General features: G+C 34.4%; 1 long non-coding RNA gene and 1 other non-coding gene across 8 annotated transcripts in view; both read right to left on the bottom strand.

Moving 5' to 3' along the window:
• Window positions 1-9,657: 9,657 nt before the first annotated feature.
• The window catches only part of LOC127832025 (uncharacterized), a 30,271-nt gene continuing 17,084 nt past the window's right edge, over window positions 9,658-22,844 (bottom strand). For 4 of the 7 annotated variants that reach the window (XR_008026627.1, XR_008026632.1, XR_008026630.1 and 1 more), the window contains exons 7-12: window positions 21,879-21,906; window positions 21,355-21,434; window positions 20,543-20,687; window positions 19,639-19,780; window positions 11,217-13,335; window positions 9,658-10,559 (exon numbers count right to left, since the gene is read on the bottom strand). This is a non-coding gene — a long non-coding RNA (uncharacterized LOC127832025). Of the gene's footprint in view, window positions 10,560-11,216; window positions 13,336-19,638; window positions 19,781-20,542; window positions 20,688-21,354; window positions 21,435-21,878; window positions 21,907-22,129; window positions 22,244-22,844 lie in introns of all 7 variants that reach the window. The other 3 variants (XR_008026628.1, XR_008026629.1, XR_008026631.1) reach the window with 3 other exon arrangements.
• On the bottom strand, window positions 15,153-15,224 carry Trnap-agg (transfer RNA proline (anticodon AGG)). Its single transcript has one exon. It is a non-coding gene; the product is annotated as a tRNA-Pro (tRNA).

The raw sequence follows: 22,844 nt of genomic DNA, 5'->3' as shown, positions 1-22,844 counted from the left end.
CAGAAAGCTATGTGCAATGTTTTATGGGGATTTCTATCAAATTGCCAATTGCAAAATTTGATTTAATTCATTCGGACCTACAAGCGGGAAACTTCTTCATTAAAATTCAATGGGCTTTTAAGAAGTTCGTTGAAAGGCCAAATTTGACGTTAAACAGCAACGCCGAAAAAATTGCTACTCAGTCTTATTTATCACTTTTTTTGTAAGATTTACTAGTAGACGTTCTTCAGTGAAATTAAGCAAACACACAGTGCCGACAAATATGGAAGGGTATTTAGGTAAAAATTACATCCTTCTTTGTGACTGTGTCATGATTCTTGATGGTACTTTCAATTAGTATGTAGACACCTTTTCATGCTTGATGACACTTACATCTTGCCTGATGTCCAATGTCTATTTACATTCTGCTTAATGGTATCATGCATGTGTACAGATGCAACATTCTTGTTCGTTAATTGCATGCTGCATATGTGTATGTTGGTTTGTGCAGAGAGACTTGTGCAATAGGCGCAGTGCATAATGAAATCAAATATTAATGCGTTTAATAAATTAACGCGATGGTAAGATGTGAGTTTCACCCAAGCACAAAGCAACATACTATCATGCATGATACAATGATGTCAATTGACAGTCATTCCGAAATGCTACGGAGGACTACGGAAATTTACGGCGTATAACGGAAATTTTATGTTATAGGAGAAGTTGCGCACCTTTGTAAGATATTTGCTACTGAACCGAAATTAACCGCGTGTTTGTAGACTTAACTTTTTTTTGGTTAATGACTAACCATAATTTTTGTACAGTAATTTACCTTCAATAACCAAAGAAAGCCTATGGATATATTTCAATATATGCTACTAATGCATGTATGAGAGCTCCAGATAAGACGCTTAAAGTCGTAAAAAAATGAATTAAATTTAGTAAAAAAGTAGACTTAAATTCTGTGCGTACGGTTACACATCAATATCAATGCATATAATGTAAACATTTTATCAATGAGTTCCCACTCGTCTAGGCCCTCATTACAATTATGAAATCAACAGCACTTTAACGTTATTATGAATAACAGACCATCTTTACAAAAGTCGAAAAGCCGAACGTTTTCCATTATCTGGTCCTTTTATCGCAAAATGTTTGCTGTAACCCGGCAATTGTCATTAGCTCTTCTTAGACTATAAACCTAAATGCGGATGTGCCAAAAATTATATTTACCTGAAAAAAAAGAATTAATAATAGACTTTAAGGCTGGATTATTATAGAGTGTAAACCAAGATTTTGCTGAAAAAGTTATCTGGAACTTTGCATGTATGTTGAGAGGAAATCGATTACATAATTTCAAATTTACTAGAGTACTTTTATATTGCACCACATAAAATGCTTTAAAACTATAATATTGAAGTGCACATAAAAACTTTATTATAGATGGGTAGGTATTTCGTGTCAATCTCTTTCACATATGAAAGAGCTGTTGGTCATGCTGCTTTAAGTACATATAGATGCATGACACAATTTAGATTAAGCAAAATAAAACACTAGGTATTTGCCAAGAGTCAAATATATACGAGCAGTAAGAGCGTAATCGTGCACAGCGAGACTTAATCATGTAGAATTGAAACTCTTATTGCTTTCTTTCGAAATAATTTCATGTGTCCGATCTTATATGCAATATGCCCGGTGTTTTTTTTTTTGCGGATTAATGTTCCGTTTTAGATCCATAATTAACGAATGCCTCAATATTTTCAAAAATTAACACCGGAATAATGTTCACCGACATTTTTTCATACAGATTGGATATAAATATTATAGAGCTTAACAAAAAATACATTAAGCCCTGTTCTCCCGGCACACGTGCTGGACACACAGGTGGTTAGCGTGTGGCTATGATAATAATTAGTGAAAACATCTTTTTGAATGATAAATAATCATATTAAAACGAAAAATCAAATTTTCTATATAAAAAAAATCACTACCGTTTTATATATAACAAGGTATCCAACTCGAAATCATCCGAAAACGGGGTGCATCGTTTTGAGCAGCCATTACTAAATTAATTTTGCAGCGATTTTCATGACCCGGTCTTATTCAACGCAGAAATGAATTTCCTTTTAGGAAATGTATATATATTGTTATATTTCTACACATGCTGGGTCAAATTTTAAGAAATAAAGCTATACATATGTCGCTTGACCCAGTTGTTATCGATCAGACCGTATTTATGAATGAAATCTCCAGTTGTAAAGACACAACTCCGCATTGGAGCAATGAAATCACTCTTGTGTTTAAAATGTCAGTTGGTTGAAATGTATGTAAACAAAGGTTTGAAAATGCGCTGGACAGTTAGTTTTGATGCATAATTCAACGGCAAGCACGGTAAGAATGTTTTTTTCATACGTTTTATTGAATTATGGTATCGAGGTTCGTGAACTTTGCAGGGAAAATGCCCATTTCCCCGTGAAGATTTCAGTCATGAATACTGTCTGATCACAGCTGGGTCACGCGAGTTGTGTATCGTGTTATTTTTTAAAAGTTGACCCAGTATTTGTAGAAATATTGCAAGACATATACATTTCCAGATAGGAAATTTATTTCTGCGTTGAATAAGACCAAGATCGTGAAAATCGCTGCAAAATTGATGAAGTAATGGCTGTTTAAAACGATGCATCCCGTTTTCGGATGATTTCGAGTTGGATACCTTGTTGAATATATATTTAACTTATTTTTTTAAGAAAAGTTGATTTTTCGTTATAATATGATTACTTATCATTCCAAAATATGTTTTCGCTAACTAGTATTATAGCCACACGCTAACCACCTGTAGCTGTACACTTTTAAAAAACACTATACAAATTCAAGTACTTATGCACTTAATTGATTGTAAACAATGACGGTTGAAATCCGTGCGTGGGAATTTTTCTGGTAACCAAGAGCGACGTCAACGTTCATGACAAACCTGTTTATATGACATTTATTTATTGATTTTTTCCAACTTGATTGAAAATTATGTTTTATGATATTTTAATACATGTAGATGAAGTAGTTGTTTTCTCAACGAGGAGTACAATAGTTGTACAGTACTAGACACGAGTACTTGTAACTTTCAGGTTTCTCTGTATACCACAGACATTATATAGTCATAAAATGATAAATATGTGTTTATAGAAATTGTAATTATAGCATGGTAAACAGACTAGAGAAATCTGAAAGTTTCACGCACAGGTCTGTGGCAATGGGGGTTTGGGCTACTTTATAAATATGAGGTCGATATGCAATGCACATCGGTAGATTACGTCTACTGTAATTATTTGGACTAGGGAAGGGCCACAATTCCAACACATCAGCCCCGTTATGTTCTGAATAAAATACATGTATAATTTCTTGAGTGCCAATTGCATCTTACAAATATCAAAAACATTCACGGCAGTCAATTCATTGTGTAAACTTACTGGTCTTCATGGCAATAATGAACGTATTTAGTTTAATGGAGATTATATAACGAAGGGAACTAATTCAGCTTATTCAGTTTACTAGTCAAAATGATTCGGATGTTTTCGCTTTTTTTTCCGAAAAGTAATTTTTTCAACATACGGAAAATAAACGCGCGCCACCTGATGTCATAATTTAGTAACTTGCATTCTGCTTACTGCCTGTTGCTAACTGCCGTTGTTAATGACGCTTAGTGGCAAAACCGATTATGACTGGTTTCAGGAATAATGAACACACAAACATTGGATAGTCACCAAGCATGTTGAAACAATCATCAAGTATAACCGATAGAGAACAAGCATGTTGGAACTGTCATGAAGCATGTTAGAATAAACATCACGCATAATGTAAATATTATTCATGAATGATGTAATGTTGCAGCAATCATCAAGTATAAACGAATAGACAACAAGCATGTTGGAATTGTCATAAAGCAAATTAGAATAAGCATCAGTCATAATGTAAATATTCACCACGAATGATGTAACTTTTACCTAAATATCCTTCCATAGACATGTGTTGTTACTAAAATAGACATAGAGATTTGAGCATTGGGAGTGACCTTATCATACTGTGCTTTAGCAGTATTACGGAATACCGTTAGTGCCATCGTGGTTACACATTAAAATCCAGTGGGCGAGAACGCGAGAACGCGATAGTACGATGGCGACAATGTGACAATACGATGATGACAGGGTGACAATACGATGGCGACAATGCGATAGTACGATGGCGACAATGCGAGAACGCGATAATACGATGACGACAATCAGACAGTGCGATGACGACAGTGCGACAATACGATGGCGACAGTGAGATAGTACGATGGAGACAATACTACAGTTCGATAGTGCGATAATACGATGACGACAGTGCGAAATAACGATGACGACAGTGCGACAATACGATGGCGATAGCCGACAGTGCGATAGTACGATGGTGCCAATGCGATAACGCGATAGTATGATGGCGGCAATTCGAAAATGCGATGGCGACAGTGCGACAATACAATGGCGACAATGCGATAGAACGATGGCGACATTGCGATGATACCACGGCGACAGTACGATATGACTATCGCATTGTCGCCCCCGTACTATCGCACTGCCGCCATTGTATTGTCGCACTGTCGCATTGTCGTCATCGTACTAGCGCGTTTTCGCAATCGTACGAACGCATTGTCGCCATCGTATTGTCGCACTGTCGTCATCGTACTTTCGCGTTCTCGCATTCTCGCCCTCTGGATTTTAATGAGTAACTACGGTGGCCCTAACGGTATTTTGTACAGTAAAGTGCGTAGAATCTGGTTTGGAATAACAATTTTTATGCCGAAAACAGATGTTGAAAACCCGACTTTGTTTTATAAGTAGTAGTCTAAATATACAATGAGTTTTCCGAGCATTAAATAAACATATTAAAATAAAATTCATGTTCGTATCAGTTGAAGTTCTTGTTAATAGTTGAAGCAAAGAACACAATAAAACGCTGATTGGGCTTACTAATTTGAGGCAAGAAAAAACACATCGCGCTATTATATATAACATATAACGCGCATCCGCAAAGTTCGAGCGCCCGTCTCGGTGCCGTCGTTTCCGGTGAAAGTTTCGCACAGGAGCTACCGAGTTTGGATATGAGACCACGAATCATGGCTTGACTTTATATATCAGTCAGCGTAGTACCTGACCAGACTGCGCGGTTGGACAAGCTAGGATGGACCAACTTCGGCCGCATATGACATAAGACCCATTTTCGCATGACGCGGGTCATCTGACCTTTATAATGTGTATATAGCTTTGAATGGAATTTGCACATAGTTTTTGGCATGGACTTATTGTTATGTTAATGTGTTGCACGCTTTCAAAAGCATAGGGCATATATAAGATCAATTATACTACGGAGTTCATTTTCTGTTGCAAAATGAAATGCAATAAAGATTGTTACTCAGCGGTGTGTACAGTATGACAGCGTTGTCTGTCTGCGATACATTTATACTGGTTCTAAGCTGGCATACTCACCAATTGGACTCAACTATCTGCTCGAACAAGAAATGATAAGTTCAACTAGCATAAACCTTTAATTGTAACTCATTTTAAAAATATTCATGTTATTTATATTATTCAATTTATTATTCAAAATTTTAATTATTATTTCCTTTATTGTTGTTTTTCGCATTAAGAAACTTATTCGGCTTACGAAACTGAAAAATCCCATTGGAAAAAATTCCATGGGCGAAAAAATCCCATGGGAGAAAAAATCCCATGGGATTTAAAAATCCCATGGGATTTTTTGTTTTTTTTTAAACACGACTAAACGCATTAAAATATCGTAGTTGTTCATCATTTCATAAAATATGATGTTTCTGAAAGTTTCATGAATAAATCTCTCAAAATAAGAAAAAAATCCCATGGGATTTTTTTCTCCCATTTTAAAATGGGATTTTTTTATTACTAAATATTTTTATATATAATTGGCATAAAACCAATATACAGTCCTTAAATAACGTTAAAATACTTGCAAACGCAAATAAAACACGTTTTTTACAATGTTCAAAATCCCATGGGATTTTTCTCCCATTTGCAAATTATGGGAGAAAAAAAATCCCATGGGAGGAAAAATCCCATGGGAAAATCGAAAATCCCATGGGAAAATGCAAAAATCCCATGGGAACCCCAACTTTGCTTATAAATTTCATAGTGAAGAAAACGCGTTTTTTGAGTGAAAATAACCAATTATTAATCAACGATAAGACTTTTATCGCATACTATGTCTCAAAGTAGCCAATCTTTAAGAAAAAGGGTACTTAAGTTTGCGAAATTTCGGTTTCGCAAAGTTTTTCCGGTGGCCGTTAGTTGCAAAATTGAATAACATTGTCCACTTTTTACATAAATTAGTTGGAATACACATAGTGTCACACATATGTATGCATTAAGGAAGTCATCATAATCAGAACTGATTAGTACCCAACATAAACATTAAGAATGCACTATAAACACCTTGATATTGACCTGATTGCAAAAAAAACATTAAAATGTGATTAGCTGAAATCCGTTAATTTTTTTTATAGTTTTAAAATACTCCACTAAACATGACATTGTCTTTCGCATTAAAATACATCTATTTTAGACAATTTTCAGAAAAAAATTGACCAGGAAACATCTGGTATTTCTTATTCAATTTCAAGTTAATTAATTTTGGATTGATCAAATGTGAAAGGTCAAGCAACTGTGTCATGTTTAAGGATAAAACATAGCATGTACTTGATTGAAAGATGTTGCCCAATTCTAGCAGGGACCTATACATACCTGTTTGTATAGTCCCTGTTCTTATTATATACTTTAAATTGCATGTTTATATAATGTATGTAATCTGAATAAAAACAAACAAGTACTTTAAACATAGTTGTGAATAAATTCTTTCATGGTTCAGAGTGAAGATGGTTCTAATTGGCATCTCTCAGTCATTTAACCAGCCATACAATTACTACAACAACTATTTTGGTTCCCTGAAAACAAGACACTGCTGTTACTGTAGCCAAAACGATTAACCAAATGTAAGCGCAAGCATGTGGAATTGTTTTGAATGTATGAGAACATTTCAATGTCCATTCCTTTCCTGTTTTTCAAAATGTCAGCGTTGTTATAATAACACAGTCAAGGCACTTGCAGGTTCACCGTTGCAACCTCCTCTACCGATTTCTTTCATGTACTTTTCAAGTATTGTAGGTGGTTGCATATGAATAACTCTTGCAATCGAAGGCGCGTTTAGACCCATAACTAAGGCAACTGTTTCAAGCACTAAACAAACTTTTGGATTTTTTTCTAAGCTCAGAAATAATGTGAGCTTTCATTCTGTCCTTGTAGTTTTTGTGAAATGGTGCTACAATTCAATCTTCTGGTTGTGTACTGGATTCAGGACAATATGCATGTTTTCCTAGTTCATAGCAAAGTAGTTGAAAGCAATAGCCTAGAGATTCCAAATTATCACAGTACATAATTCATGGTGACTATAAACTCAATATGTTGGTCTCTTAATTCAGGCAGCACTTCATGCATTATCATATCATACTTTTCATATTTGTGAATATTTGGCATTCTTTCTTATGTTTCCCAAACAAATATTAGGGCAGTCAGGGTTGGCTAATACTTTGTCGTGTTCTTGAATTGCAGGCTTTCAATAAGGTTTTCTATAGCATTTGATGTTGCTGTCGCTGTAAGTGCCAAGTGAGGTATTTTGGGAAACAAACATGTCAAGTCTCCAAGTCTGTTGAACGCTTTGCAGAAATCTGAACCCCTGTAAAAACAAGACACATTACAAATATGATGTTGTTCTGTCGTAATTCCAGCAATCCATTTTTAATTTATTTTATAACACGATTTTTGAATGAACTGGAAAATGCAATCAGAAAATTCAACTTTTTTCATTCTTTAAACTAGAAATGTGTCCATAGTGACTCAGAAATCTATGAATAATAAACAGTCAGATTTATTTACGAATAATCGCTAGGTGTGGAATTAGCAAATTGCTTATTGTCATTCAACACAATATAACAATCGTGGTAAAGATCGCGAAAACATCTTACTACCTGAACAATAATGCTTTTTCCTGAGCCAGTTAGAAGAACTGCGATCGTATCTTTCAAATCATAAAGACTCTTTAGGGCTTTCAATTGGTAGTCGCTAAAACTAAACTCTATCTTCAGCTTGCTCGTCGCATATTCTAGATCAGACATGAAATCCATTTTAACTCTGAAATGTAAACAATACCATGCAATATACCGTTTGCCGTAAAAGTCAACTTATCATTTATTATGTAATTATATAATTATAATTCAATTGCTTGTTTTTGCATAAAAAAATAATAAGAAAATGATTTGGAATGGTAATAATGCGTTTACCCTCTGTGTATTGCATCACTATTTTTATGCGTAGTATATCGCCTTATAACGCAGGCGGATCACGCATTGGGTGTATCAAAGCCAAGATGGCTGGTAGTTAGGTACGAGTCTACTCTTTACGGAGAATCCGGAGATGGACGAAGTGTTACGATTGAGCTCATGAGAACTACATCGTGTTTCCGTGTTTTGCTAATAAATATTCGGATATCGTCTCGGGAAATACAAGCGTATCTTCAAAGCGTATGTCGTGTACGACAATTAGTAATGTAAAATGTACAGTTGCAATTTTAGATGCAATTGTTTATTCCTTTCAACAATACATTATTAATCATTTAATATAACTATCGTCAAACATCTATCTTCTACCAGTACTCATATATTGCATAATGCATATAATGTAAGCTATGAGCGTATATACGCTTTACTGCTGAATAAATGTTGTTGTTGTTGTTGTTGTTGAATACGTGGCATATGTTTACAAATATATAAAGGATTAAATATTTTGCGGTACCGTGATGTGTCGTTTAAAAGAAAGTACATGGTGATTATATCCACAAAAATCGGAACTAGTGAAATTTTGTACTTTTTAATATGTGTATGTGATTCTTTGGAAGTATTCGCATAAATGTGTTATTTTCAGTACAGAGACAATATATTTAAGATTGAAATTGTTAACTAAAAACTTAAACAGATGGGGTAATCTCGTACCAAACAAGATGGCGACATCCATGCCGAGACATGTACTTTACGCCGTTTTATACCCTTTAATATGGGATCTGTAATTGTGAAACCCCCTAAGAAATTTCGAAGCGAGTCAAGTCGAGATATAGAGCGTATATGTATACGAAATCAACGCAAATAACTTTCTTGCCGATATGGCAGTAAAGTGAGCGATATAATGACAATTAATAAAAGTAATAAAGCTAATAAAACGGCAAAAAATATCTGCCTCGCCATGGACGTCGCCATCGTTTATGTCACGTGTTTTCCCCCTCTGTTAAATTCTAGTGACAGTCATTAAGATTCATGGGATGTAGGTTTATAATACCGAACGTAGTACGGCCTGATATTATTGTTAACGCATGAAAAACGTTTTCCATTGATTGTGCCGTATTTCGTACAGCACTCTCAGACGGCCGACAATGTAAGACGTTAATTGTTAAAGTATGTGTTTATTTTGACGAAATGATTTTACATTTTTAAATGAATACTCTTTTTCTGAAAATTTGAAATCAGTCTCAGCAATGAATGACATAACATAACTAGCACCGCAATGTTGCTTAATTTCACCCTATTTAATAATAATGTCATTAGCACAGATGAAAAAGGAATTTAAAAGACAACAAAATATAAATAAAATAAATATCACTTATTTCTTCAGCAAATGTTATGCTTATTATTCCCAAAGACGACCGTATTCATTTCCGCTGGCATCCTGGTGTGATATTGTCACGGTAGTTTGTTTATTAAAGGTCGACAGGCCATGTGTTTATCACTCTCGCTTGACTGTTTGGCTGAAACTATTGCCACTTGACTAAAAGCATTTTGGTCTAAAATGGACGAGTGTGGTTGCCTTTTCAAGGTCGATAGGTAATGTGAGTTTTCCATGTTTGAATCTCTCTCAAGTTTCTGAATAGTTGGTACTATTACCACGTGACTGTAAGCGTTTTGGTCTAAAATGGCCACAGATGATAAGTTATTCAAGGTCGACACGTCATATGTGTTTCCAATATTTAAATTTCTCTTAGGTTGCTGATTGGTTGGAACTATTGCCACGCGACTGTAATCGTTTTGGTCTAAAATGGTCACAGAAGGTTGCCTATTCAAGGTTGACACTTTATATTCGTTTACAATCTTTGAATCATTTTCGCGTACCTCATTGGCTGGGACTATTGACGCGTGGCTGTAAGCGTGCACCAACGCCACTCGGCTATTAGATTTCTTTGTCGCTTTGAAATTGGAAATAGTGTCGTATTCGCCCTTGATATCAGACGGACGGGAACGGGCAATGCTCGGCCAGTCATCCGGAACGTCTGATGGCGTGGCATATTCGCTGACGTCACTTATTTGGTAGCTGACGTCACTGATTGTGTAGTGCAGGGAATCTTTGGAATTTACGAGGGGATCAGTTAATTCAGAAATGCAGTCGGATATGCTTGGTCGATGGTCCTTGTTCGCTTTTCTGTAAGACAAAAGCTCAGTATGATTTCGTTTATTTTATATCAAGTCAATGTACACCGTAAAATGTTTCGAGTTTATGTTAAGAAACTAATTAAAGCTCTCACTCAAAAAAACTAAACCATACAATAAATATGGCGGTAGTGCATGTACTTGAACCAACTTTTACACTTGCTACGAAGTAGCGAGTAGATGTTATTGATATAAATGAGGAAGCAAAAACTACTAACTATATATTGCACGTGCATTAACAATAAATAAATAGGAGCCAAGAGTTGGGGAAACCGGGTTTAACGCATTTGCTGTCTATTCAGGCTTATCAGGGATGACACTTTCCACCTAAACTGGATTAACGTAAACAATATACGTTATTTAAACGGAAATTTCCATATAAGCGTAAGGTGTCGTGCGGACTTCACATGCTAATCTGACAATTAACTTCACGTAGATGCATTAAGCCCCGTTATCCTAGAGCGCGGCTAAAATAAATGAGACCATTCCGGGCATATGTAGCGTCAAAAGCGGGAGGACCCCATCAACTTTAAATTATTTACACCAGGACTTCCTATGGCTCCAACATTTCTTTAGCCATATTCGCCTTGCAATGGCAAAATTCTATTTTCGGCTATTTTTAGGTTTTAATACACAAATCAGACAATACCTTTTCATTTTACAGCAGATATATACTGCGAATACAACTGCGGTAGCAACTGCGTCGCCCATGATTGTGACCGTTGATATAATTATGATGTTTTCAATCCTGGTTTTGTCTGTAAAATATTCAATCAACATGCTATTTTCTCGTATATATAATAGATTATTTATAATATATATTATTTTATATATAATAAATTATATATAATAAAATTATCTGCTTTATAAAATAGAATGTGATGCATAGTTAATAAAATATAATATATAACATAAATCTGCATTCGCCGTGACAAAATGGCATCCGTCTAGCGATCTGAGGGGGGCCCGGGCTTGGTCCTAGTGAGATTTCAAAGAGTCCAGTCTTAAGACACTAAGTCATGGTTCTACCCAGGACACTGACTCAAGACGCCCTAGGCTGTTGATGCAATCGGTCATAAAGGAAAAGGGTTGAAGTGTTATTCTAGCATGTATACATATACAATATTATTAACATTTTTAATTATGATGATGTTATAAGTATTATATAAAATGTGTAATATGTATACTTGAGTGAAACAAATAAACGTACTATATTAATGCGATAAAAGGTTCGAATAACATATTAAATGCAATAGATCTAGATGTTGAGTAAAACACCATCATTCTATTAGCTATTGCAAGTTTTCGGCAATGCGCTGTATTGTACAGTGTATATATAATACATATATTAATAGGCTCGCTCTGGGAAAACGGGGTTTAACGTATGTGACTGCACAGGTTAATCTGTGGCGACACTAAAAGCAAATGCGTTAAGCCCAGTTTTTCCAGAACGAGGTCAAATTTAATACGTAACGTCTACGGTTAAAAAGAACGAATATAATAATGTGCTTGTAGATATATATAATAAGACAAGTTTCTTAATTATTTTGCGAAAATATTTTAAATTTAAAAGAAATAAGTAAAAACTTGAAAAATAAACTAAAGTTCTTACCTAGAATCAAGCAGAAAAAAAAATCTTTTTGAAACACTGTTTTATTTTGATGTTAATCTTTGTATATATAACAGTTGAATGACTTTACCACGAAAATAAATTTCTTTATACCCAACTTAGACGTAACATTGTTAACCAATTAACGTATGTCTACCGCCGTTAGATGGTTTGAGTGGAATATTTAAATGATTTGTTCACAGCTTTCTCTCGTGACACTCTGAGTAAAATCTGACAGGCAAGAATACCTGGCAGAACGGGATCCGCTACCGGCTCCATAAAAAGGTGCTAAATATGTTCGTTAAACAACTTTATCAATTATAATTAAGTATGATAAAATAACGTTCTGCTCTGTTTTTCCGTTGAAAATAAAGAAGTGCAGTTTTCATTATTGTTTCCGTGAATTAATGAGCACGCAAACCTGTTTGGGCATACCTGTTCCCCATTTAACACATATAAATGAAATAAAGTGCCAAAGAAACTCGTGGTGCAAAACCGATATTTTAGGGTAATGATGGAAAAAGTATGTAAAACGGTGCTTTTCTGGAATCCTAAATAACTAAAACATATTCATCGTAGAGTGTTCATATCGTTAACAATTATCTTAAAATAAGATTTTATAATTATGAGCATTTATCAAAACTATATTTAAGGCGAAATTTAACATTTAACAAACTTTAAAAGAAGGTCGCTATCTACCAAAATAGAGTTTAAGAGTATTTTTTCTCATCAGACTTACATTATGTTAACAAACCATCAGAAACATAACGTTACATGATACAAAAATAAACTTTAATCATAACTGCAATATGTAGTGTGCAAAAGCATTATTTTTAAAGTGTTGTTATTTCGGACATGTACTCTAAGGTCACAATTTAATTTTAAAAAATCCTTCACAAATTCGATGTACAAGGATTAACTTAAAACAGTCAAACTTTTGCGCGTAGAGACCCTCATAACCAATTAACCATACATACCTTTTCTTGAAGAGCATTCCAAGACATTTTTAATTTAAACAATAAAAAAATTGGCCATACAGTACGTAAGAAAGAACTCGACGCGAATCAACGGTCACTGTTTTACGGCCATCTTTTTACCGGCTTCTCTCCAATTGATAAGGGTTTCCCGCCAACTGTCAAAGTCTCAAGTAGTCTCCAACCTAGAAGCACAACAGTGAATTTCAGTAGTACAAATTACAATGTTTTCCCTACCACATGAACACAGAAATATTCAAAAATAAATTCGCGGCAAGTGCCCATATATATAATTATGCATTCAAATAAATGAAGATTTTGTCACGCGCGTCTCACTTAGGCGACCCGCGTTTAATCCCCGTTTCCGGAAGCATGTGAGTTTTGTTGGCGGTCACCAAACCGGACAGTGTACTCCGGCTACCCTCATAACCCAAGACCACAGCCAAAATATGTTAATAATTACTTAAAAGCTGGACATCGCATCAGTAATACATTATTCGCCCCAACTTTCATGAGATTTGCAAGTTATTACGGTGTGAGTGCTGGGACACACTCCGGTTCGTTCCATAATGAAGCACAGGCGCGGTTTTATCGCGGGAATAATCACGACGCTAAAAAAATCGCCGCGGAAAGACACCGCCGCGGTACGCAGTGGACATTGCGGCACTCCGCGTTGAATTATCTGGCAGTCTGCGACGATTAATGAACGGAGTTATTTAAATGTATTCACAAAACTTACCGTTTCCACATAAGTAAACGAATATAAGTAAGGTATACTTTGAAATACATCTTGTTAATTTCAATTTCTGTTATATTAACTTACACGGATGTTTGTGTTTTGTTGGTTTTACATGTACATTTGAGCATGTCGGCTTTGAGGGATTCAGATTCGTAATAACGGATGTAAAAGTTTTACTTCCACGTCAATGCGCATTGATATTGCTTACCTACTTGCGCTCGATTGTTCATTGTCGGCTCGGGTACTACTTAAATGTACCCCGGGTACTCTTAAGTATAATTAAATTTACCCTGGGTAAGGAAAATATAATAAAACGTACCCGGCCGATTTAGACTGTACCCGCGTTTTATTCCCGCCCAAATTCCGATGTCGTAAAAGGCGCCATTGAATATGAAACGCAAATTTCTTTGAACAAAATCTGCCTAAACATTCTTTTTTAGTATTATCTTCGGTAACATAGAGACCATTTAACAGAATATTGACATAATTTTGAACATAATTAAATTGAAAAAAAAAGCCGACAACGACCAATTTAGCTTTCGAATTCCCTGGTACGTTTTAGTAAATTTTCCGTTCCCGGGGTACATTTAAGTATACTAAAGAATACCCGGGGTACATCTTGGTCGCCGTGGCGTAGCGGATATCATGTCCGCCTAGCGATCGGGATCGGGAGGTCGAGGGTTCGAATCCCAATGGTAGCGTTCTTTAGATCTCACACAAAGACTCCAAGTATTGGTTGTAGTACCAGGAAACGGGACTCGAGAACGTTTCAAATAAGCCTAAGGCTTTCGATGCAATCGAGCTTAAATAAATAAGTTTAAACTTAAATCATTTAAGTTGTTTCCGAGCCGACAATGACCGATCGAGCCGTATTTGCATTGTATAAAAAGATAAGTGCAATATGAAAATTATGTTAATGTACATGATCAGTATGCATTAACACACCGATATTCATAACAATAAAAATGTCCATAGCGGTTAAAACATATTTTTACTTTATGATGGCGTTAAGTATTTTTAAGTTTTCGAAAGAAAATGTAGACCTTGATTTGCGTGTTTTGGATTTCAAGTTTCCAAGTTTGTTGTATGTATATATGTTAGCTCTTTGGGATTTAACCCTGGACCTCTCGCACCCGAATACTCATACCATTAGATCAGCGAAAATTGCCTTTGATTACGACTACTAAATAATAAATCTCAACATATCGAAGGCATAGATTGTCATTATTTTACTCAAAGCAAACTGTTTGCAAACAATATGTTGGGCTCGTCCGGGATTTGAACCCGGGACCTCTCGCACCCTAAGCGAGAATCATACCCCTAGACCAACGAGCCATACTTATGGTGACGTATCTTAAATAGTTCTTATATTTAATCTTTGATAAAGCCATTACATCGCGATAACGGTAATTTATAAAGATTGCACAAGAAATGATGGCAAACTATTAGAACGTACATTACGTATATTGGCTCGTTGGTCAAGGGGTATGATTCTCGCTTTTGGTGCGAGATTTCCAGGGTTCAAATCCCAGACGAGCCCTAATATTTTGAAAATGGCATCCATACAATTAATAAGTACAATTTAATAAATTTAATGTCTTGATTTTCATTCAGTTGAGAATCTGAATTATTTCTTGAATATTTAAACAAATTGTCCGATTATGGCACTGATTTTTCTTCGGAATAACTTATGGGACATACATAATTTTTGAAACGCTAGGGTCGTTCCGTATTTGAACGAACATAGAATTTAAAAAAATCAGCAATAACGATAATTTCAAATCTAAATATTAAAGACACTTCTTGCTAAAAAAAATGTGACAATATTATTCAGTATGCATAACAATCAAATACAGTATTTAAAACAAAAAAAAGACTAGCAAAACTTGCATCGGCCGGGAATCGAACCCGGGCCGCCAGCGTGGCAGCCAAGCATTCTACCACTGAACCGCCTATGCGCATTTTTCTTAAAACGCTTCCAAACAAGCTCGGCGTAAACCGATGGATCATTTTCGATTTGAAAAAAACTGCTTTTCACACGTGTGTTAGATGTGTCGGTTGAATTTTTCACCAAAATCTATCAATGGTTTAAAATGCCCGTACATTATTTTTGCACTTCGTTGTGCCATATTTTCCTGATGCATGTATATAAAGCATGTCTTAAAAAATTATTGTACATTTAAAACTTCCAACAATATGTGTACCCAATTCAAAAACTGTGAATACCTTTAACAGCTCTTTTTTATAGTTTAACAAGTGATTTTCTTGAAATAAAACTGTGTTTATACATACATTACTATAATTATTGTTTCGTTAGAATGCAAGGAATCAGTGCATAAATGTATTATTTAAATACTGAAGTCTTGTATAATTTGATTCTAAATACAGTTTCAAATAATTAAATTGAGAAGTAATGTAAGTTTGGCTACGGGGGATATAGTCCATATAAACGCTATCCAAGAGCCTTTGATAAATTTTGCTATTGCGGCTTTGGGAGTACATATGCACCCCTTCATAAACGCAATCGCAGTTATGAGCACAGATTTCGTGCGCATCACTAAACGGACGTCGTCGGTTACCTATTAAGGAAAGCTATTAACAAACTTCAAAAACACCGATGATCCATCGCTTCACGCCGAGCTTGTTTTGAAAAAGGCGAAAAAGCGAATCGGTGGTTCAGTGGTAGAATGCTCGCCTGCCACGCGTGCGGCCCGGATTCGATATCCGCCCGATGCAAGTTTTGTCAGTTGTTTTTCTTTATAAATACTGTATTTGATTATTATGCATAATGAAAAATAATGACGAATGAAACATTCTTCATTTATCTTTCAGCAAGAAGTGATTTTAACATTAAACATTTGCAATAATCGTCATCGCTGGATTTTTTAGATTATGTTCGTTCAAATACGGAAAGAACCTAGCGTTTCAAAAATTATGTATGTCCCATAAGTTATGTGCAAGACAAATCAGTGTAATTATCAGACAATTAGTTTCAATATTCTAGAGATAATTCAGATGCTCAATTGAATGAAAACCAAGACCTTTTATTAATTTCATTGTATTTATGAATTGTATTTATGACATTTTCAAAATAGTAGGGATTGTCTGGGATTTGAACCCGGGACCTCTCGCATCCATAGCGAGAATCATACCCATAGAGCAACGAGGATCATATGTCGGAACTTCATCGCAATGTGATAAAAAAGTTTTAATAGTTTGCCATCATTTGTTGTGCAATTTTGGAAAACTATTAACAACTAAAACTATTAAAAGGAAAAGAAAAGAAATTTTGTTAACGCTTTTTTTTTCTGTGGGACTTTTTAGTATATTTCCCGTCACCGGGGAATATTTAAGTATACTTAAAAGTACCCGAGTCGGAAAGTACTAATACAATTTTTATATTGCTACTTCAGCTATTGAGAAAATGAAAAAGAAACGACGACAATGTGTCTGGTCCATGAAAACAATAGATTAGTGAATATAAATGCTTGAAGTAACATCGTTGGCACATTATCAAAGTCTTACACGTCTTGGATGATTATTTTCAACGCATCAGCAATTACATTATTACGTTGTGTACCTCATCGATTGTTGTTATACAATTATCACGAGGTTAAATCTCGCCAATCAATTTCCAAAAGACATGTCGTTGTTTTCAAACAAGGTTTTGTTGATGAAGGGGAATAAATACCTCATAAAATAAATACGAGTATTTACCTCCCCTGTCACTTTAAAGCTGTTTTAATTGCAAGGTGTCTCTTTTTTCTTTTTTAAAATGATTGCTTGTACATTTCTATACCTACTATATAATCTGTGTGTTTGTCTTTTAAAGTATTTTTGTTTCGAACGTTTTGTTTTAATTTATAACATGTACACATAAAGGACCCGTGTGCAAACATTAATAATTATGTACAATTTATTTTTGAAACATTTTAGGAGACATTTTGACAGTCGTCATGACGAACATGTAAGAAGGATTTTTGTTATTTAATATATCAGGTTATAATGGACAAAGATAGAGAACGCATTATAAGTTTTTTCAAAAAACACAATGAAAACTCTATTGTGATGTTACAATAAAAAGCCGAACTTTATATTGTGGCATAACGTAAGACAGTACACGAAATTCCGAGCTCTTATTTCCGATGGGGCATTAAGATAAAATGGTCCTAAACCGCTCTAACACTGTGTATAAAATGAAGGTCGTGAGATACACTTCACATACTTGTACCATTATATTTATACGTATCAAAAACTTTAAAGGGACCTTTTCACATTTTGGTTAATAGACAAAATTGAGAAAAAAAATTCACATTTGCAAATGTTCGTTGCTGTTATGATATTTGCAAGGAAACAGTAATACTGGACATTTACCATGCTGTTAAATTATGTACATATTTTGACGTTTTAAAAACATGGAAATTATAAAGCGTTACACACGCGAAACAATTGAATCAGTAAGAGAGTTCAGCTGGTATCTTTGTATTTTTGTGACATAACGAGGATTGCTTATATAAAGTATAAAATACAACACTCACTGTGTAAATAGTATTTAACAAACAAAAAATGACAAAATAAACGAGCTCTTGCATTACAATGTACCATAATAGAAACTACCAACAATTAGGATGGTTTGCTAATTTAACGGAACTTCAATTAAAGAACAAGCAATACAATACATGTCTCGTTGCGTTTTTCTATAATATGATCACTAATAATATTTAAAAAATTCAAAACCCTTACCTATTCTTCGTTTACAATGTTTTATGAATACATGAAAAACGGTGCTGAAAACTTGAAATAAATGGCGTTCAATCTGGTTTTTTGAAACAAAACAAATTGGTAAAATAGTCTTAAGATTCCATCTTTATTGTAGTTTTTTAGAAAGTTTTAAATACAAGCCAAGGTTTATATGCATGGCGAAAACCTATTTTTTCCAATCTTTTAGGCACTACATTATATGATCTTGGTCAAATCTTCATATGATCTTAATTATAATATGAACTAACTCTGAACGTTTCATTTGTTATGGAAAACATCACAGATGGATCTTATGTCAGGGCAAATGCTATATATAAACACGATTTTAGTATACATATAACACAAACATTATATTACAGACGAATAATGATTAAGAATTGTTATATATAACAAATATTGAGGTGTAATTTTTCGTGTGAACAAAATGAGAATTTATAGGTCAAGTGAGTGAATAACATGGCATTTTCGTATTACGCGTGTTTCATAAGTTGTATTCTATTTTACGTTTTTTTATTGTTTTAAGAGAAACATTGCGAGTACAATTCAATACACAAAATCAGAATGGGATAAATGAAATATAAATATATGTTTAATATCTACACAACACGTACTAAATTTGTTTAATATGTACACTTATTAAGGAGCATTTTAGTTGGGGATTCATAAGAAAAAAATAAGAACAACAATAGAAACAATAAATAGACAATTACAATTGTGAAGATTTATGAAGCTCTACATTTTAAATATCAGTATTTAAGTATATTATTATACGGTATAAGTGTTTTAAATTTACACGATTTACATATTTGCATAGTGATTACGCACGATGTGTTTAAACATGTTTAATATTTTTTTGTTTACGTTGTAACGAAATTGAATTCGAGTACACTATGTTCATGTTCAGTTTTGTTCCAATGTATACATTTGACGTCAGAGTAGGTAGCCTAAATATCATGAATATTAACGTGCGGTATCGTTTAGGCAATACCTTAGTGGCGTATTTCCGTTATGTGATCAATTTCCGGTTCCTCTTTTTTTAATTTTAAGAGGATGGTTCGCTGTCGTAGGGAGTGAGCTGCAATGGATTCAATCCTAGAAAGTTTGATCTTTCAAGCGTAGTTCGTTCCAACCTAACACGAAAAACAACGTTATATTGATACAGAACTAGCAATGAAAAAATGCCACGTGGTTTTGTTATGCTGACTTATGAGTACATTAGTAGTTCATCATATTTGAAAACGAAAAAAAAGAAGATCATTGCATGCGATGAAACAACTTAATTTAACTACCCCAATATATGTTACACACGTCATTACGTTCTACATAAACGTTTGGAAAGAATTAAGATACAAAATATATTTTAACACACAATAGCTTGTATATACTATTTAATTATTTTAAAAATCTGGAGTAAATATTATTGATTACAATTTAAATATAAATGATTCAATTTTTGAATAGGAAGAAATCGCATAGGAAAAATGTAAACACAAAATCTTAAATGAAAGGTAGACACAGTGTTAAAGCGCTCACAATAGGTAGTCATTTTGTTATTGAATGATATCAAGACATTGACTATTCCTGTGCGGTTTCGATCTCCTTACCGCCGGGATGCTACAGAGGCGCTTAAACAACTGTGCTATCTGAGCTGCTGGTTCCACACACACTACACTTAACACTTCCATGGAAGTTTAACTGTATTCAAATAATTATGCACGCGTTTTTATAAAATATTGATTTGAATTAAATAACCTTATACATGTATTATGATTTGACATTTTCGAACATAAGCTTAATTCGGTGTTGAGCTATTCAACATCTCATTCTGTTATAGTTCAAGCTTAAACCTAAACATATCTTAGCCTTTATCGAAGCCTTGATTAAACGTGTACCTTAATTATCAACAAAATAATAAACTTTGGCTTCGGAATCGGTATGTGTCTGCCCTTGACCGTCGCTGTCCGGAACTTCGACATCTGCGTTATCATTATTCTCTAGCCTAACGGTCAATGTAGTGTACATATGATTTGCTGTCATCTGTTGAATAATAAAACAGAATCAAAGGAATAATGAAACTAAAAAGACACCACTCGAATTAATCTTGTATTAACCAACGTTTATTCATAGCGAATTATTAAATTATTTGTACAAAACATAAATGAAAGACAAAACAACAACATGAAATAACATAATTACGACTTGATGCTATGCTTTGACACTGAAATCCGTTTGTACTGAAAACGGATTTCAAGTCATGCAAATATTACAATAGGTTACACCTGTATAATTGTATGTTTAAAAGTGCTTTTAAGGTATTTATTTAAAAACAATGCATCAGCTGTAATATTTTGATTAATTTAACAGTTAAAGCAGCGAGTAAAACATACTGTAGTCAAGAACCGCGAGTATATGAAACACTGGTTTAAATAACGAACGAATGCATGGAGCATTACTAAGTTGACGTGATGGTCAAATTTGGTTAATATGCTTGCTATAATCAATTTCATTACTTAAATGTTAATTTTGTACTAAAAGTAAGGCCTGTGTTCGCGTTTACTACTGGCCTACGTCGAACGTCAATTTCAGCAGTATATGACTTTGCATGTCACATATTGAAGAAGACAAGTACTGGACTTAACTGTATTTGTAACATAGGTACATCATTACATATCAAAGCAAGCCAACTAGAAGCATGTCAACAAACCTGGAGTGAGGTGTACGATGTTGCCTCACGCTCTCTTATATCGTCGGGAATGACGTCATAATGAACGTTGTCATGACCTTCTGCAAAGAGAATAAAATCTACCACAATGTTTTTTTAATGCCTTGTAAGGGTAACCACACGTCATACGTGTTTATGCGTTCGGTTTGTTTAAAAACATTGTGAACACATTTTTTTATGATTTTGTAAGCAAATAAACTGCATATTACTGTAAAATATAGAGAAACAAATAATGTGATTGTATTATCTATTAATGGCATGCCGTCTGAGTAACGGTTTACAACATATTCAGTATAAAACATAGTAAATAACTAATCATGCGGTGCATTCGATGGCTGTACAAGTTCGTTCCTGAGAAGAAACAGTATGGTATGATCTTCACATTGATAGTTCTAACGTTGCTTTCAATTCAATTAAACCATTGTTTTGTCAGACCTATTTAATACAAAATATAAATGTTACCAAAATCGGAATATTTATTAAACGTATGCTACGTATATACTTACTGTTGAAAGGTAGTTCGAGTAAGGTTCCCTGAAATTAGAATAAAAACATGTTTCGTTACAAGACCAAACGAAAAAAACATACATAATTTGAAAATAATTATGTATATTACTTATAAGAATTCGTTGTTATGAAAAAGTCTATTTGTAAAAAACAATAGTCTGTCAAATGGAATCATAAGTTTTGGCAGCATATTTTATAACATATTTTTAGTAAAAGATCTGCATATAAACAAGTACGAAATGTTACTAACCTTGTTTCCTCTTGAAGCACAAACAAGCGATGATAACAACCAGTATAACCAAACATGAGCCAAGTGTTGTTGAAACCCATGTAACAATAGACGATGTCTTCGCATCTTCTTCGGCTATTACATAAATATTTTAACGTTATATATATATATATATATATATATATATATATATATATATATATATATATATATATATATATATATATATATATATATATATGTGTGTGTGTGTGTGTGTGTGTGTGTGTGTGTGTGTGTGTGTGTGTGTGTGTGTGTGTGTGTGTGTGTGTGTGTGTGTGTGTGTGTGTGTGTGTGTGTGTGTGTGTGTGTGTGTGTGTGTGTGTGTGTGTGTGTGTGTGTGTGTGTGTGTGTGTGTGTGTGTGTGTGTGTGTGTGTGTGTGTGTGTGTGTGTGTGTGTGTGTGTGTGTGTGTGTGTGTGTGTGTGTGTGTGTGTGTTTTTGTGTGTGTGTGTGTGTGTGTGTGTGTGTGTGTGTGTGTGTGTGTGTGTGTGTGTGTGTGTGTGTGTGTGTGTGTGTGTGTGTGTGTGTGTGTGTGTGTGTGTGTGTGTGTGTGTGTGTGTGTGTGTGTGTGTGGTGTGTGTGTGTGTGTGTGTGTGTGTGTGTGTGTGTGTGTGTGTGTGTGTGTTTGTGTGTGTGTGTGTGTGTGTGTGCGTGTGTGTGTGTGTGTGTTATTTAATGCAAAACAACGGATGAAG

This window comes from Dreissena polymorpha, chromosome 5 (genome assembly GCF_020536995.1).
Source record: "Dreissena polymorpha isolate Duluth1 chromosome 5, UMN_Dpol_1.0, whole genome shotgun sequence".
NCBI classification, from domain to species: Eukaryota; Metazoa; Mollusca; class Bivalvia; order Myida; family Dreissenidae; genus Dreissena; species Dreissena polymorpha.
The sequence above is the reverse complement of the archived record's forward strand: the minus strand, read 5'-3'. Positions and strand labels throughout refer to the sequence as shown.